The following is a 14,465-nucleotide window of genomic DNA, read 5'->3' on the forward strand; positions in this document are numbered from 1 at the left end:
CAGGTTCACACCATGTTTGCGTGGGTTTCCTTCCACAATCCAAAAACACATTTTGGCAGTTGTATTTAAAATACCAATTGCACACAGTTTTGTGTATGTGTGTGAGAGTGACTGGGTGAGTCTGTGATGGACTGGTGCCCTGTACAATGTGTCCCTTCCTTGTGCCAAGTGACTCTGGGTATGCTCCTGAACAGAACGAGGCAATTACAGAAAAATGTGTAAAAGGACAATGTGACTAAATGCAGGCTTAAAGTGAAATGTAGGAAATACATTTTTTATTGATTACCTATACAAATGAAGTGTCATCTATATGGCATCAGGCAGTTGACATACAGTAGGGTGCAAAAGTCAGACGCAAACCTTCATTTGTTAAATTTGGCAAACAGCCCAAAAAGCAGGCGTTATTCATTTTTCAGAGCCTTGTTTTTTCTAAATAAGCTTCAAAATTCAAAATAAGCTTATCCACTTGCATAAGGACATTCCAAGAAGTTTTCAAAACAGGAGTGCCACAAAAGAAAACATAGACATAAAAAAGAATTTATACCTCTTTTTAAACATGTTAGAATAGGTCTATGGGCTATGCAAAAGTTGTGCATGAAGTTCTTTGCACAACATTACTCTCACATAATGAGATCTCACCAGCTCTAGTCTTGCCAGTTTCAGTCCCTTTCAGAGTGAGCCGTTTAAGGGCTCTGTCACTTTAATGCAAATAAGCTGTTGCATGCCCCACCCATCTCGTGTTACACAGGTGAGGGGGGATGTCAGGGTGGATCTATGCAAATTTCCTTATTGTGACATCACAATAAGGGAGCCATCCAAACAGCTTGTAGAAGCACATGATTCCTGACACCAACATGTCTCAACTCACTCTGGAACTCTAAAACATATGGATGTGTTTTTTTGCGCTTAAACTGTTTATAGGAGCAGTAGAGACCGAAGTGGAAATCAAAAGCATGCAAAAAGTAGGCTTTGCATAATACATTCCTTTTTAAAATATGTAAGAAAATTGGGAGTACTAATGACCATATAGACCACAAAAAATTCGCCAAATTCTGATATGGCTATGTATGATAATATTTACTAGAGGGCTTCTGAATAGTTTATAGCCAATTCACGCCAGATAAGAAATCTCAGTATAAATCACAGATGTATGTTGGTCACCACACTCATAAACATTGTGCTGTTATGAGTGGATCAGTAACTTGCCTAAATGTGCCAAAAGCATTGCCCCTCTGAGTAGTCCTTGGCAACTTTTGGATTTGAGTGTTGTACAAGGACCTGCGGTTTGCTGCAGATTCATGAAAAAACACTTAAAGCAATTCTTTGTTTGAGAAAAAACCTTGATAGTCTCTTCTTCCACAGACTTTGACAGTATTTGTTGATGTTTAATGGCACTGGGTTGATATAACCATATAGTCTGTAAAATGACTACCCCCGAACATACAAATGGACCTTTGCACCACTTAACAATGCTGCTAATAATTACATCACATATGTAATGATGTATGTGCTTATAGCACTGCAAACTATAACACTATGGTTTTCCCCTGAAATCAAAGTTAGATCCAGAGCAGAAGAGGAGAAATGAGGAAGGATGTGAGTGTTGGCAAATCCTGCTTTCACCAAGTCTGTCCCCTCCCTGTGTCAAGCGTTCCACTTTTTAGGGACCAACAGCATAGCTGATCAATATTCATATTTGCCAGAACTTTGTAAAAAAATATTCAAATTATAAGGTATTTAACCTAGAAACAATCTATTAATATTAACAAACATTATATACATACATTATAATATTAACACGTTAAAAGGTCATGTTTTCTCTGGATGCTCCGGTTTCCTCCCTCATTCCAAAAACTCATGCTTACAGATGGATTGGCTATGCAGATGTAGCCAAAGGTGTGACTGGTTGAGTATCACGTGCCCTGTGGCGAACTAGTGCCCCCATCTAGGGTTTGTCCTTGCTTTGTGCAAAGTGAAATGAAGCTAGCAGTCCAACTCAATAAACACTTCACCACAGAGACAGTAGCAAACAGGTCATTATTCAGCCACAGGAGAGACAAATATTTCAGCTATTCTTAATTATTTATATATTTATAATTGTATTATGAAGTTGTACAATATACATTAATTAAATTATTTTGTATGATTATGTTTATTTCTTACATTTACAACAGGTGCAAGGCACAGCAATTCTGAATTCCAAATTCCAAATTATATTTGATAAAATATTTCCGGGTAAACTAGTAACAGTGGTGTTCTGTTTGTGTTCTGAGTGCTGTAGATAGATATGTTTTACTCATGTTTTAAGTAAATCAAATTAAATACACTCAATAAACCCACAATGTACTTGTTGTTAAAGCAGTAGTGTATAAAGTTTGGTTTAGCATGTTGTTTTGTGTATGAGGAATGTGGTTTTATGGTGTTGCAGAGCCTGCTGACTTTGTACATCCTCTTCCATGTGCTGTTAACTTTTCATTTATTTATTTAAAATAACATTCCTCCATTCGGTCCTATCTATGCTTGTTATTTTCTCATTTGTAAAGCACTCTGGGCAGTGGCAGTTAACTTTAAATGTTCTATGTAAATAAATATTACTTGTTTCTCATTTGATAACATCGGTCAATTGTTGGAAGCTAGATTTGAAACCTTGCTGTGGTATTTGTTTTGCCAAATATTGGACAGGGTTTAATGGTTGTTATTGAATTCTTACTGTTGCTGTGTCAAACATGATATTTGTGTTTAGTTGTGTGTTAGCAGCTCTTAACCTAACAGACTAAACTGCATTTACCTGGCTTCACAAGATGTTCTGTGCTGATTATGTGCTCAAAGTTGGAGCTAATGTTTATTTTCCCAATTCTTTTGTGTGCACCATTGCTCACATGGGTGTTAAATTGTGCATCTCCATAGAAAAGCACTGACTAAAACCATGGGGTCCTCAAAGCCTAAGGTCATCGTGTCCAATGCAAACTTACTTACTTACTTACTTATTTATTTAGGCTAATTGTAATATGCCAGTCCTTGAAGTGTAAAGTCTCTATAGAAAATTAAAGGGTTTTATAGTTGCAAAGTGGAACCAGCTTCCAATAACATTTTATATTTCAGGAAATAAAATTTTGGCTGTCAATAAGATGTAATCATGGTGTTTTTGGTGATGCATGCTCGCATATTTCTCGGGTTCTTTTTTTAAGGTAGCTCTACCCTTTTTAAAACAAAACTTACAGACATGGAGAATATAAGCTTACTTTGTACATTGACTTGTATGTACAACATTAAACAAAGGTATGTAGGACACTTTACTAATTTAGGGTGAAACTCTGAATTGTAAAACTACAAAATGGACCTTTGTTGTAAGTGGAAATGAATAAGGCCAAAGATTATTTTAAAAATATTCTTATGAAAACATCATAATACAGTTGCATGGTTTAAATGTTTTTATTTCTTAAAGCATTTTTCTGAATGTTTACATAGTATTAACTGTTGCAGATTTTGATGTTGATGTAAGAAATAAAATGGCATGACCACATGTCAAAATGGTACTTAAAATCCAATCTGTTACGTATTAAAAATGTATTACAGAAATAAATATGAAAGAATAAATATTCCAGTTCCTTCCAATACTTATAAATTAAGAGTAATAAATAAATTATGGCAAAATAAGTTGCAGTAGCGCTTTTTTGTGGAAGAAACTTGCCAGAATATTTCACAACAGTGCTAAGAAATGTCCTGGGAGTTGCTTTTAGGGAGAGCTGTTTGTCAGGGGTGTGGCTGTGGAGTTGTTCCTCAGGCCTGCCCTATGATAGAGATCATAAAAGGAACATATCAGTTTACTGTTGTTTTATGAAGAATTGCAGGAATTGTAATGAAAAAAGATGCATTACTTACTCCATAGCCTGAATGCTTCTGAGTTCATTGATCTTCTGCATCACCCAGCTCTCTTTCCAGTGGCTGCACGTAGGACCCTCAGATGTGAAAAAGCTGTAAAAGACAAGGACAGATTTAGGAAACACCCAACAGTGCTCTGTGAAGTGTTGAACCAGCTATGGTGGTCAAGTGAGTAAATGTGAACAGTGTTTGAAGACATGATATAAAATAGATTGTACTTTATTGTGGTTAAATCCAAAATACATAACTCTTGGTGCGGTGGTATAGTGTAGTGGTGAGCTCCGCAAGGCGGATTAGGGTTTGATTCCCAGCTCAGGCAGTTAAACAGCAGGATATCAGAAATAGTGTTTGGGCAAGACTCCTAAGACTACAATATCCTCCAAACAAATAGGTGAAAATTAGCTTAAATTAGGAAACTTACATGTGAGAATTGTATGCCCATTTTACTGCCTTTGCCAGATCTTCAGTTAGGTTTACAGTGTAGACAAATAAAACTTACAAAATACTGTGTCATAATTTTTTACATACGCCACATTTGCTTTTCTCTGGATACTCACATGACTGCCTTGACACATGGAGGATTCCATTTCTGAAATTTAAATCCTGTTATAGGCAAGTTGATTTTCTCCTTTGAAACTTCTGTGCAGCACTGCACTGGTTTTTGTGGACCACCTGTGAGGAGAACATGAGGATCAAATGTTAGGGCACAGTTTCCAAAAGAAGCATTAATAGTCATATAAAATCCAGGCAAAACGTGTACTTACTCGCATTTACGATGCAGACAATAACAGCGATGACAGCGAGGCTGCACACAGTTTTCTGGCTGAGATGCATGTTGTTGGTTGAGTTGAGCTCTCCTTCGCTGTATGTACTGCAAGGTTGGAGGTCTGAGTGATCTGGCTTATTGTGATCGCTCTCCAACTTAAATATCCTCAAATAAGGAACCTTCTGAAGCACCGGATGTTTTTTACCATGTTTTTTTTTTTTTTTTTTCTATCAGCAGGATCTCTTCTAGAGAAATCTATCTTTCTGCTTCCTCAGCGATATTGCCTCCGGATGTGTAACTACAATTTTGTGGTAAATGACTAGAATAAAGACACCACAAAAACCAGGAAGTTGCAGTGTGTGCAGAGGGGCTTTGCTGAAAAAAAATGAAAGTCTGGTCATGTGAAATGCTGTCAGTCTCTTGCCTTCCGTTAGGGAGAACACTGATTCATAGGGCTGATGCATGTCTTCAGACATTGTTTAGCTGTATTTCTTGGATTTTCATATAAATGTTCTGATTAATCCTTCTCAGACTACAGTTACATTTGGTAAGCATGTAGGCTAAAGGGAATAAAACATTTGAGTTGGCTTTCATTCCAGTTGACCAATTTACAAAGCTACTGAATGCAGTTTATAAACCTTAGGTGAATTGGGAAAGAAGAGCAATGTATCAAATGTGTTGTTAATTTTTTCATGGCAACCTGCACTTGACCTATGGCAAAGCAGGCCTATAAACTGGGTTAAAAAGTTATTTCATTTTCAGGGGACAGGGACAAAGGCCAGGTTTTTGTTTTTTTGTTGTGTTTTTAAAATCTGTCAAGATACATAACTAAATGCATAAATAAATATACTGATAATTGTATATATTTGTTGCCTTCAGCATTTTTCTCAAAACAGCATTAAAGAATTTTGTGCTATTTTTTTCCATACACACCACTCTCTGTGGGCATGGACCCCAGCAGATTGAGGCACAACTTTTGCTACAGACATAGCTATGTAGTTATGTAGCTTAGCTCAGACTGGAAAACTGCTCCCATCTGCAAAACATTCCTTATTTGAACCTGAAGAGTGAAACTGTCAACAAGAACCTGGCCCTAAACCTGAAAATTGTAGCCTTGTAGCACTTTCTCAGTGGCAGTATCTGTCATTTGAGATTGAACCTAAAAGCTAGCTAATAATTTAACAGGGTAAATATGTCCTTACGTACTTTTTCAACACAGATTTTAAAACATTTTATTGGTTAGTTGTTTGTGACTTGTAAAAGTGTACCTGTAACCAGTGTCTGTTGCAGTGGAAAATCAGAGGTGAAGTGAGGTAGAACAGGGGTAATGTAATTTCATGATTTTACATCCCTAGGACATTAATTATATGATGTCATTCATTGTATTTATTTAGGCATATTGCAATATGCCAGCTCTTACAGTGTAAAATCTATATAGCAGGGGTAATTAATTGAAATTCATTAAGGTCAAGATGAAAAAAACATTTTCTGAAGGCAAGGTCTTGTGTGTGTTTATATGTATGTGTGTGTGTTTGAATGAAGTCTCTGATGACCTGTCTTGTAGTTGCAGTTGACTTGGCCAGCAATCTGATTGGCTCTTCATGCTGAAGGACAGTACTTTATCCGTAAACAGAGTTCATGTTCAGTTTTATGAGAATTTCAACCGGTAACCATTCACTTATTTTTAACGGTTTCTGGTATTACCTCACACGACACTGTCATCCTGAAAGAGTCCCAAAAGAGCTTTTATCATATCCCTTACTGGCTTTCAGGACGGTGGTGTCTGGAGTCCTGCCCTTTGTGTGTCACTCATTCGAGTCACAGCGCTCATCATAATGCACAGATCTGATCTGAGTAGACTCACGTGTGATATGCAGAAGCACATGTGATTAGTCTGAGTTTCCTGGACTGCTAAACCTGAACTGTTATTACTAGAAGATTCACACCACTTAAAACAAACACTCTGGTCAAAATGAAACAGCTCTTAATAGTTTATCAGTTACAGGTTCAGGTCCAGATTGGACAGTGTCTTGGGTTGGACCGCAGTCCCCCTATTTGTGACCCCTGTTCTATAGAAACTTAAAGGCTTTTACTGTTGAAACGTGGTAACAGGTACCATTTAATATATTATATTTCAGGAAAAATCTTTTGGCTCTCAATATAATTTTACTGTGGTGTATGGTTTTGGTGCCAGTGCTATATGCTCACGTAATTTCTCAGTTTTTGTGAGAGGTAGCTTTACCTTTTGAAACAAACCTTACAGACAAAAACCCTACAAAATGCACCTGTGTTATAACTGGAGAGTATGAAGTAGCGGATTAATAAGAAAATAAATTAATTAATAAATAAAGATTCTTGTGACAACAAAACTCTTAATACAGTTGCATGGTTTACATGTTTTTATTTCTGAATGCACAGCACATGTTTATATAGCATGGACTGTTGCAAATTTTGATATTGATATACAAAATGGCATGACCACATGTCAAAATGGTGCCTAAAATCCAGTCTGTTATATATTAAAAATCTACTACAGAAATAAATATGAAAGACTAAATATTTCAGTTCCTTCCAATACTTATAAATTAAGAGAAATAAATTATGTCAAATTAAGATGCATTAGCTCATTTTTGTGGAAGAAACTTGCCAGAATATTTCACAACAGTGCTAAGAAATGTCCTGGGCGTTGCTTTTTAGGGAGAGCTGTTTGTCAGGGGTGTGGCTGTGGAGTTGTTCCTCAGGCCTGCCCTATGATAGAGATCATAAAAGGAACATATCAGTTTACTGTTGTTTTATGAAGAATTTGTGAATTTTTTTTTTTTTTGCATTAACAGTGAAGGATATTGTATTACTTACTCCATAGCTTGAATTCTTCTGAGCTCCTTGACCTTCTCAATCACCCAGCTCTCTTCCCAGTGGCTGCACATGGGACCCTCAGATGTAAAAAAGCTGTAAAGGACATGGAGAGGTTTAGGAAACACCCAGTAGTGCTCTGTGAAGGTCTGGTGAGTAAATGTGAATAACACAATTATAATATAGATTGTACTGTATTGTGATTAAACCCAAAATATATAACCTAGGATGTGGTGGTATAATGTAGTGGTGGCCTCCGCAAGGGGACCTAGTGTTTGATTCCCAGCTCAGGCATTAACCTCCAAACAAATTAAGTGAAAAAGAGCAGGGAATTTACACGTGAAAATTTTACTCCCATTTTACTCATTACCAGATTTACATTTCGTTTTACAGTGTGGACAAATTAAATTTAGTACTGTGTCATAATATTTGCATACGCCACATTTGATGGTTTTTTTTTTTTTTCAATATGTTACATTAGAACCAATAATCTGTAAACAGTGTGTTAAAATGTACACAAGTAGGTTTTCTATAGAAAATGCTAACATATTTTCATTTCAAGAAAACAAATGTGCATGTATTTTTCTCTGGATACTTACATGACTGCCTTGATACATGGAGGATTTTGTTCCTGAAGTTGAAAACCCATTATAGGCAAGTTGATTTTCTCCTTTGAAGCTGTGTTGCAGCACGAGGTAACTTTTTGTGGACCTCCTGTGAGGGGAACATGAGAACCAAATGTTACCAAAGTATTAATAGTCATATAAAATTCATATCAAATGTGTACTTACTCGCATTTACAATGCAGAGAATAACAGCAATGACAGCGAGGGTGCACACAGTTTTCTGGCTGAGATGCATGTTGTTGATTGAGTTGAGCTGTCCTCCTCTAATGCAAGGTTGGAGGTCTGAGTGATCTGGCTTATTGTGATTGCTCTCCACCTTAAATATTCCTCAAATGAGGAACCTTTTACCCCATTTATTTTTTATATCAACAGGATATCTTCTAGAGAAATCTATCTTTTTGCTAAATGACTAGAATAAGGACACAGCAAAAATCAGGCAGTGCACTGAGGGTTTTTCCTGGAAAATAAAAAGTCTGGTCATGGGAATTGTTGTCAATCTCTTGCCTTCTGTTAGGGAGAAGACTGATTCATAGGACTGATGCATCTCTTCCGACATTGTTTAGCTATATTTCTTGGATTTTCATGTGAAATGTGCTGATGAATTCTCAGCCTGAAGTTAGAGTTGGTAAGAACATAGGCCAGGGGTCGGCAACCCGCGGCTCTTTGATCCCTCTGATGCGGCTCAGCTTTTGAAAATAATAAGTATTTAATTAAAATATATTTTATTTTGGTTCGTTCATTTTCAAAATGTAATTCTATGAAGATTATGGCGATCTTGTAACATCTAAAATATTTTAATATGTAAAATATTTGTCGCTCTTAATACACGTCACAACTCCCAATGTGCGACACCCGCCAGTGTGCTGTTTCTTGAACTTTTTGACAGCTGACTGCACGGCGCCAGTAAAATAATGACGGCACGCAGAGAGAGAACTGCATTTTTGTTTGCTGCCAGTGGATAATTTAAGTTTGGCGTTTTTTTTTTTTTTTCCATTACTACAAGGACTCAAATAGACATTGAATATTTTACTTAACCGTCAACACAATGTCTTTTTTTCAGAGTTAAAAATGTTTTGTTGCATGCAGAAATATTATTTCATTTCTCTGCAGTCATTCATTAATTTCATAAATGTAACAAAGTATAGTTTGTTTATACATAGCACAAAGGCAAAAAAACCCTGTTATGCCCAGTGTTATTTCATGTAAAATTTCAAAAGGATTTTGTGGCTCCCAGTGTTTTCTTTACTGAGTGAAATGGGTCTAAATGGCTCTTTGAGTGGTAAAGGTTGCCGAACCCTGATATAGGCTAAAGAGAACAAAACATCGACCATGGTGGGTTGGCTTTTATGCCAATTTACAAAGCTGCTAAATGCAATTTTATAAACCTAAGGTGAATTGGAGAAGAAAAGCAATGTATCAAATGAATACTTTAAATCAAAGGTGTCATTACATTTTCATTTCAACTTGCATTTCAAATAACATTTTAATTGCATGTCAGTATATTTCAACAAGATATATAAATAATCATAAATAACAAATACTTCATAAAATGTCCCTTTCTCATTTCAAGTAAATGTAAAATAAATTAAAAATTATATATATATATATATATATATATATATATATATATATATATATATATATATATATATATGAAAACAAGAAATATTTTGTGGTGGAAATGACATATGGATTTTGGAAAGTGTCATTAATACGGGAGACTGAGCCGATGTGTGTTTATAGCTCTCCTGCTAGTGAGACAATCTGCAGAATAAAGCTCCATTCTCATTCCTAAGGCAATTAATTTTTGGTGATTTGTTTTTGTTTTAACTTTTACTTTTACAATATCGTGATATACATTTTGGGCAGGGGCGGCACGGTGGCGCAGCAGGTAGTGTCGCAGTCACACAGCTCCAGGGGCCTGGAGGTTGTGGGTTCGATTCCCACTCCGGGTGACTGTCTGTGAGGAGTTGGTGTGTTCTCCCCGTGTCCACGTGGGTTTCCTCCGGGTGCTCCGGTTTCCTCCCACAGTCCAAAAACACACGTTGCAGGTGGATTGGTGACTCAAAAGTGTCTGTAGGTGTGAGTGAATGTGTGTGTGTCTGTGTTGCCCTGTGAAGGACTGGCATCCCCTCCAGGGTGTATTCCTGCCTTGCGCCCGATGATTCCAGGTAGGCTCTGGACCCCCCGCGACCCTAAATTGGATAAGCGGTTACAGATAATGGATGGATGGATGGACATTTTGGGCATATCGTCCAGCCCTAGTTGTATTGTAATTTTCCCGGTTGTGAGGGACAATTCAGTAGTTGCTGGATTGGTATAGAGACATATCCATCCCATCTCTACCCAACTCTATGCCCTTGGCCAGACCACATGCTTCACTGCTGTAGTTAAAGGGCCCGGTCAAAGGAAAGCAACGGACTGTAGTTTGAAGACTCCTGGTTAACAGCAAACCGATTGGCTCTTCATATTAAAAGGCTGTGCTTTATCCTTGAACAGAATCCATGTTTAAGGATCCAGCTTTACAAGAATTTCAACCAGTAATAGTTCCCTTATTTGTAATGTTTCTGGTTATACCTCAGTTAGTCTGGTAATTTCCTGAACGCTATCCTGAACTGAGATGACTGGAAGAGTCACACCACTTTAAACAAATACTCTGGTCAAAATTCAACAGCTCTTAATTTTTTATCAGTTACAGTTGCGGGTCCGGATAGGACAGCGTATGGGTCCAGACCAAGACTGCAGTCCGTCTATTCATGACCCCTCCTCTATAGAAATATAAAGACTTTTACAGTTGAAAAGTGGTACCAGCTTCCAATGACATTTTATATTCCAGCAAAAAAACCCTTTTGCTCTCAATATAATTTTACCATGGTTATGATCGCATATTTCTGTTTTTGTGAAAGGTAGCTCTACCTTTTTTGAAACAAAACCTACAGGCGTGGGAAAATAAGCCTGCTTTTTACATTAGCTTTCATGTACAACAATAAACATAGGTATTTAGGACGTTTTACTAATGTAGAGAGAAACTTTGAATTCTAATGTTACAAAATGCACCATTGTTGTAAGTGAACATTATGAAATGGCTGATTATTCATTCATTCATTCTTGTCTGTAACCGCTTATCTAGTTCAGGGTCGTGGTGAGTCCGTAACCTTCGCAGGGAGATGCACATTCATTCACAGCTATGGACACTTTTGAGTCGATATACAAACTTGTGTTTTTGGACCATGGGAGGAACCCCAAAACTCTTCCCAGACACCCAGAGTGAGTTTCGAACCTGTAACTCCAGGTCCCTGTGTGGACTTGTTCTTCAGGCCTGCCCTGATAGAGATCATGAAATGGACATATCAGTTTACTGTTGTTTTATGAACAATTATTTGTGGTTTTATTTTAAAATTGCATTAACAGTGAAGGGAATAGCACAACTTACTCCATAGCCTGAATGCTCTTGAGCTCATTGATCTTCTGCATCACCCAGCTCTCTTTCTAGTGGCTGCACTTGGGACCCTCAGATGTGAAAAAGCTGTAAAAGACAAGGAGAGGTTTAGGAAACACCCAACAGTGCTCTGTGAAGGTCTGGTGAGACACAATATAATATAGACTGTACTTTATTGTGGTTAAACCCAAAATACATAACCCAGGGTGCGTTGGTATAGTGTAGTGGTGGCTTCTGCAAGGCGGACTAGGGTTTGATTCCCAGCTCAGGCAGTAACACAGCAGTATATAAATATTAGTCCTTGGGCAAGACTTCTAAGAAATGTAGTGAAAATGAGCAGGGAACATGCGTGTGAGAATTTTATACCCATTTTACTTATTACCTGATTTATGTTATAGTCTGGACAAATAAAACCTATAAATTAATGTTATAATTTTTCCATAGGCCACATTTATTTATTTTTTCTCAATACATTATATTAGAACAAATAATTTGTAATAACAGTGTGTTAAAATGTACAGAACTAGGTTTTCTCTAGAGAAAGCTTACTTATTTTCATTTCAAGAAAACAAATGTGAGACATGACTGCCTTGACACATGGGGGGGTTCCATTTCTGAAGTTGAAAACCTGTTATAAGCATGTTGATTATCTCCTTTGAAACTTCTGTGCAGCACTGGACAGGTCTTTCCTGCAAAAAATTGTGCTTATTCGCTTTGACAAAGCAGACAATAATGGCGATAACCAAAAGAGTTTCCAAAAGAAGCATTAATAGTCATATAAAATCCATGCAAAATGTTGGCTGACTTTGAGCTCTCCTTCGTTGTATCTACTGCAAGGTTGGAGGTCTAAATGATCTGGCTTATTGTGATCGGTCTCCACCTTAAATATTCTCAAATGAGGAACCTTCTGAAGCACAAGATGTTTTTTACAGCATTTGTTTTTTTCTATCAGCAGATAGAGAGGTCTGTCTTTTTGCTAAATGACTAGAATAAAGTCCACAAAAATCAGGCAGTTGCAGTGTGCAGTGATGGATTTTCCTGGAAAATAGACAGTCTTGATTTTTTAACCCAAAAAGTCCAGAGGAGGAAAACTTTTATTTTTTGCCGCCAAAAAGCCTCCTAAGCCAACAACGAAGAACTTGTCCCCTGGGGCAATCACGCGGAATGGACCTTCGTAGACCGGGCAAAGTGGAGTGCGGTGAGCATCATGGCGGACAAAAACATAGCTTGCCTTGTGCAAAGTATGAGGGACCTGTGAACGCTGCAGGCCGTGCTGAGAGGTGAGCAAGGGAACAAAAGATCTCGAGATATCCTGAGGGACAGGACACTGCTGACTGGCCAACCAGGGGCCAGTGGCTGTGGGGAGGAATTCACCAGGGACCCGCAGCACTTGGCCGTACATAAGCTCTGCTGAGGATGCTAGGAGGTCCTCCTTAGGTGCCAAGCGAAGACCCAGCATAACCCATGGAGGTTTGTCTGCCCTGTTGTCATATTTCAGGCTGGCCCTGAGAGCAGCCTTCACGGAACGGTGGAAACGTTTGCACGACCCATTAGCCTGAGGGTGGTGCCCGGTTGTGTGGTGGAGTCGCAAACCAAGATCCCTAGCCAGTCACTGCCAGATTGTGGATGTGAACTGCGAGCTTCTATCCACCTTGTTGCCCGGTCGACCAGAGTGAGGAGATGCACAACACCTTGAGACGGCAGAAGGGGCCCCACCAGGTCCACATGCATATGATCAAAACGCTGCTCAGGAATTGGGAAAACTGCTAAAGGGGCTTTGATGTGCTGATGCACCTTAGCACGCTGACAGTCCACGCAAGTATTCACCCAGTCATGCACATCCTTCTTGAGGCCACGCCAGACAAACTTGGCTGCCACCAGTCTTTGTGAAGCCTTACTACCAGGATGAGAAAGGCCATGTTTGGCATCAAAGTGTCACACCAGCATCACCAAAAAGGGATGTTCGCTAGCAGCAAGCAGGTGCCCGCACATTTGAGGGCCTGGATCTCTGGGTCAGAAAGCTGGTCAGCTGCCATCTTCAAGTAGTCAATGCCCATATGCACTGCAGCCGTAACTGAGCGCAGGGTTGCTTTTCCAAGTGACATGTTGGATGTGGGTAGTGTACTTGGAGATGAAAGCAAGTTGTCTTTGCTGGCGAGCGAACCACGGTTCTGAAGTCTTGGCCAGGGCAAAACCGGTGGTTTGTGGTCAACAAAAGCCGTGAACAGTCAGCCTTCCAAGAGAAAAAGGAAATGGCGCACTACCAGATAAAGGGCAAGGAGCTCGCTGTCAAAAGCGCTATAATTGTGCTCATTTGGACAGGGTTGCGGACTGAAGAATGGCAGCAGTTGCCAAGCACCATTGACCCACTGCTCGTGCACTGTCCCTATTGCATAATCCGATGCGTCGGTGGTGATGGCAATAGGAGCATTCGGAATTGGGTGTGCCAGTATGGTAGCCTTCACTAGCGCACGTTTAGAGGCATGGAATGCCTGAGCTCTCTCACCAGTCCAATCCACCAGGTGCTTTGGCAGGTTTACCCTTAAGTGCTTTGTAAATGGGACGCATGAGACTGGCTGCTCATGGGATAAATCAATGGTAAAAGTTTATCATGCCCAGGAACTCCTGCAAAGCTTTCATGGTGAGGGGGCAGGCCAAACCTTAGATTGCCTCCACTTTGGCGGGAAGTGGAACAGCACTAGCGTTGGAGATGCGATGACCAAGGAAGTCAATGGTGGGCGAGCCAAACCAGCACTTCACAGAGTTGATAATAAGGCCATGCTGGCTGAGGTGCTCAAATAAAGCTCAGAGTTGCTGCAAATGCTCCGACCTGCAGGTGCTGGCAACCAATATGTCATCCAGGTATACAAACAAAAAAGGCAGGTCACGCAAAACACTG

Source organism: Hoplias malabaricus, chromosome 9 (genome assembly GCF_029633855.1).
Source record: "Hoplias malabaricus isolate fHopMal1 chromosome 9, fHopMal1.hap1, whole genome shotgun sequence".
Taxonomy (NCBI): domain Eukaryota; kingdom Metazoa; phylum Chordata; class Actinopteri; order Characiformes; family Erythrinidae; genus Hoplias; species Hoplias malabaricus.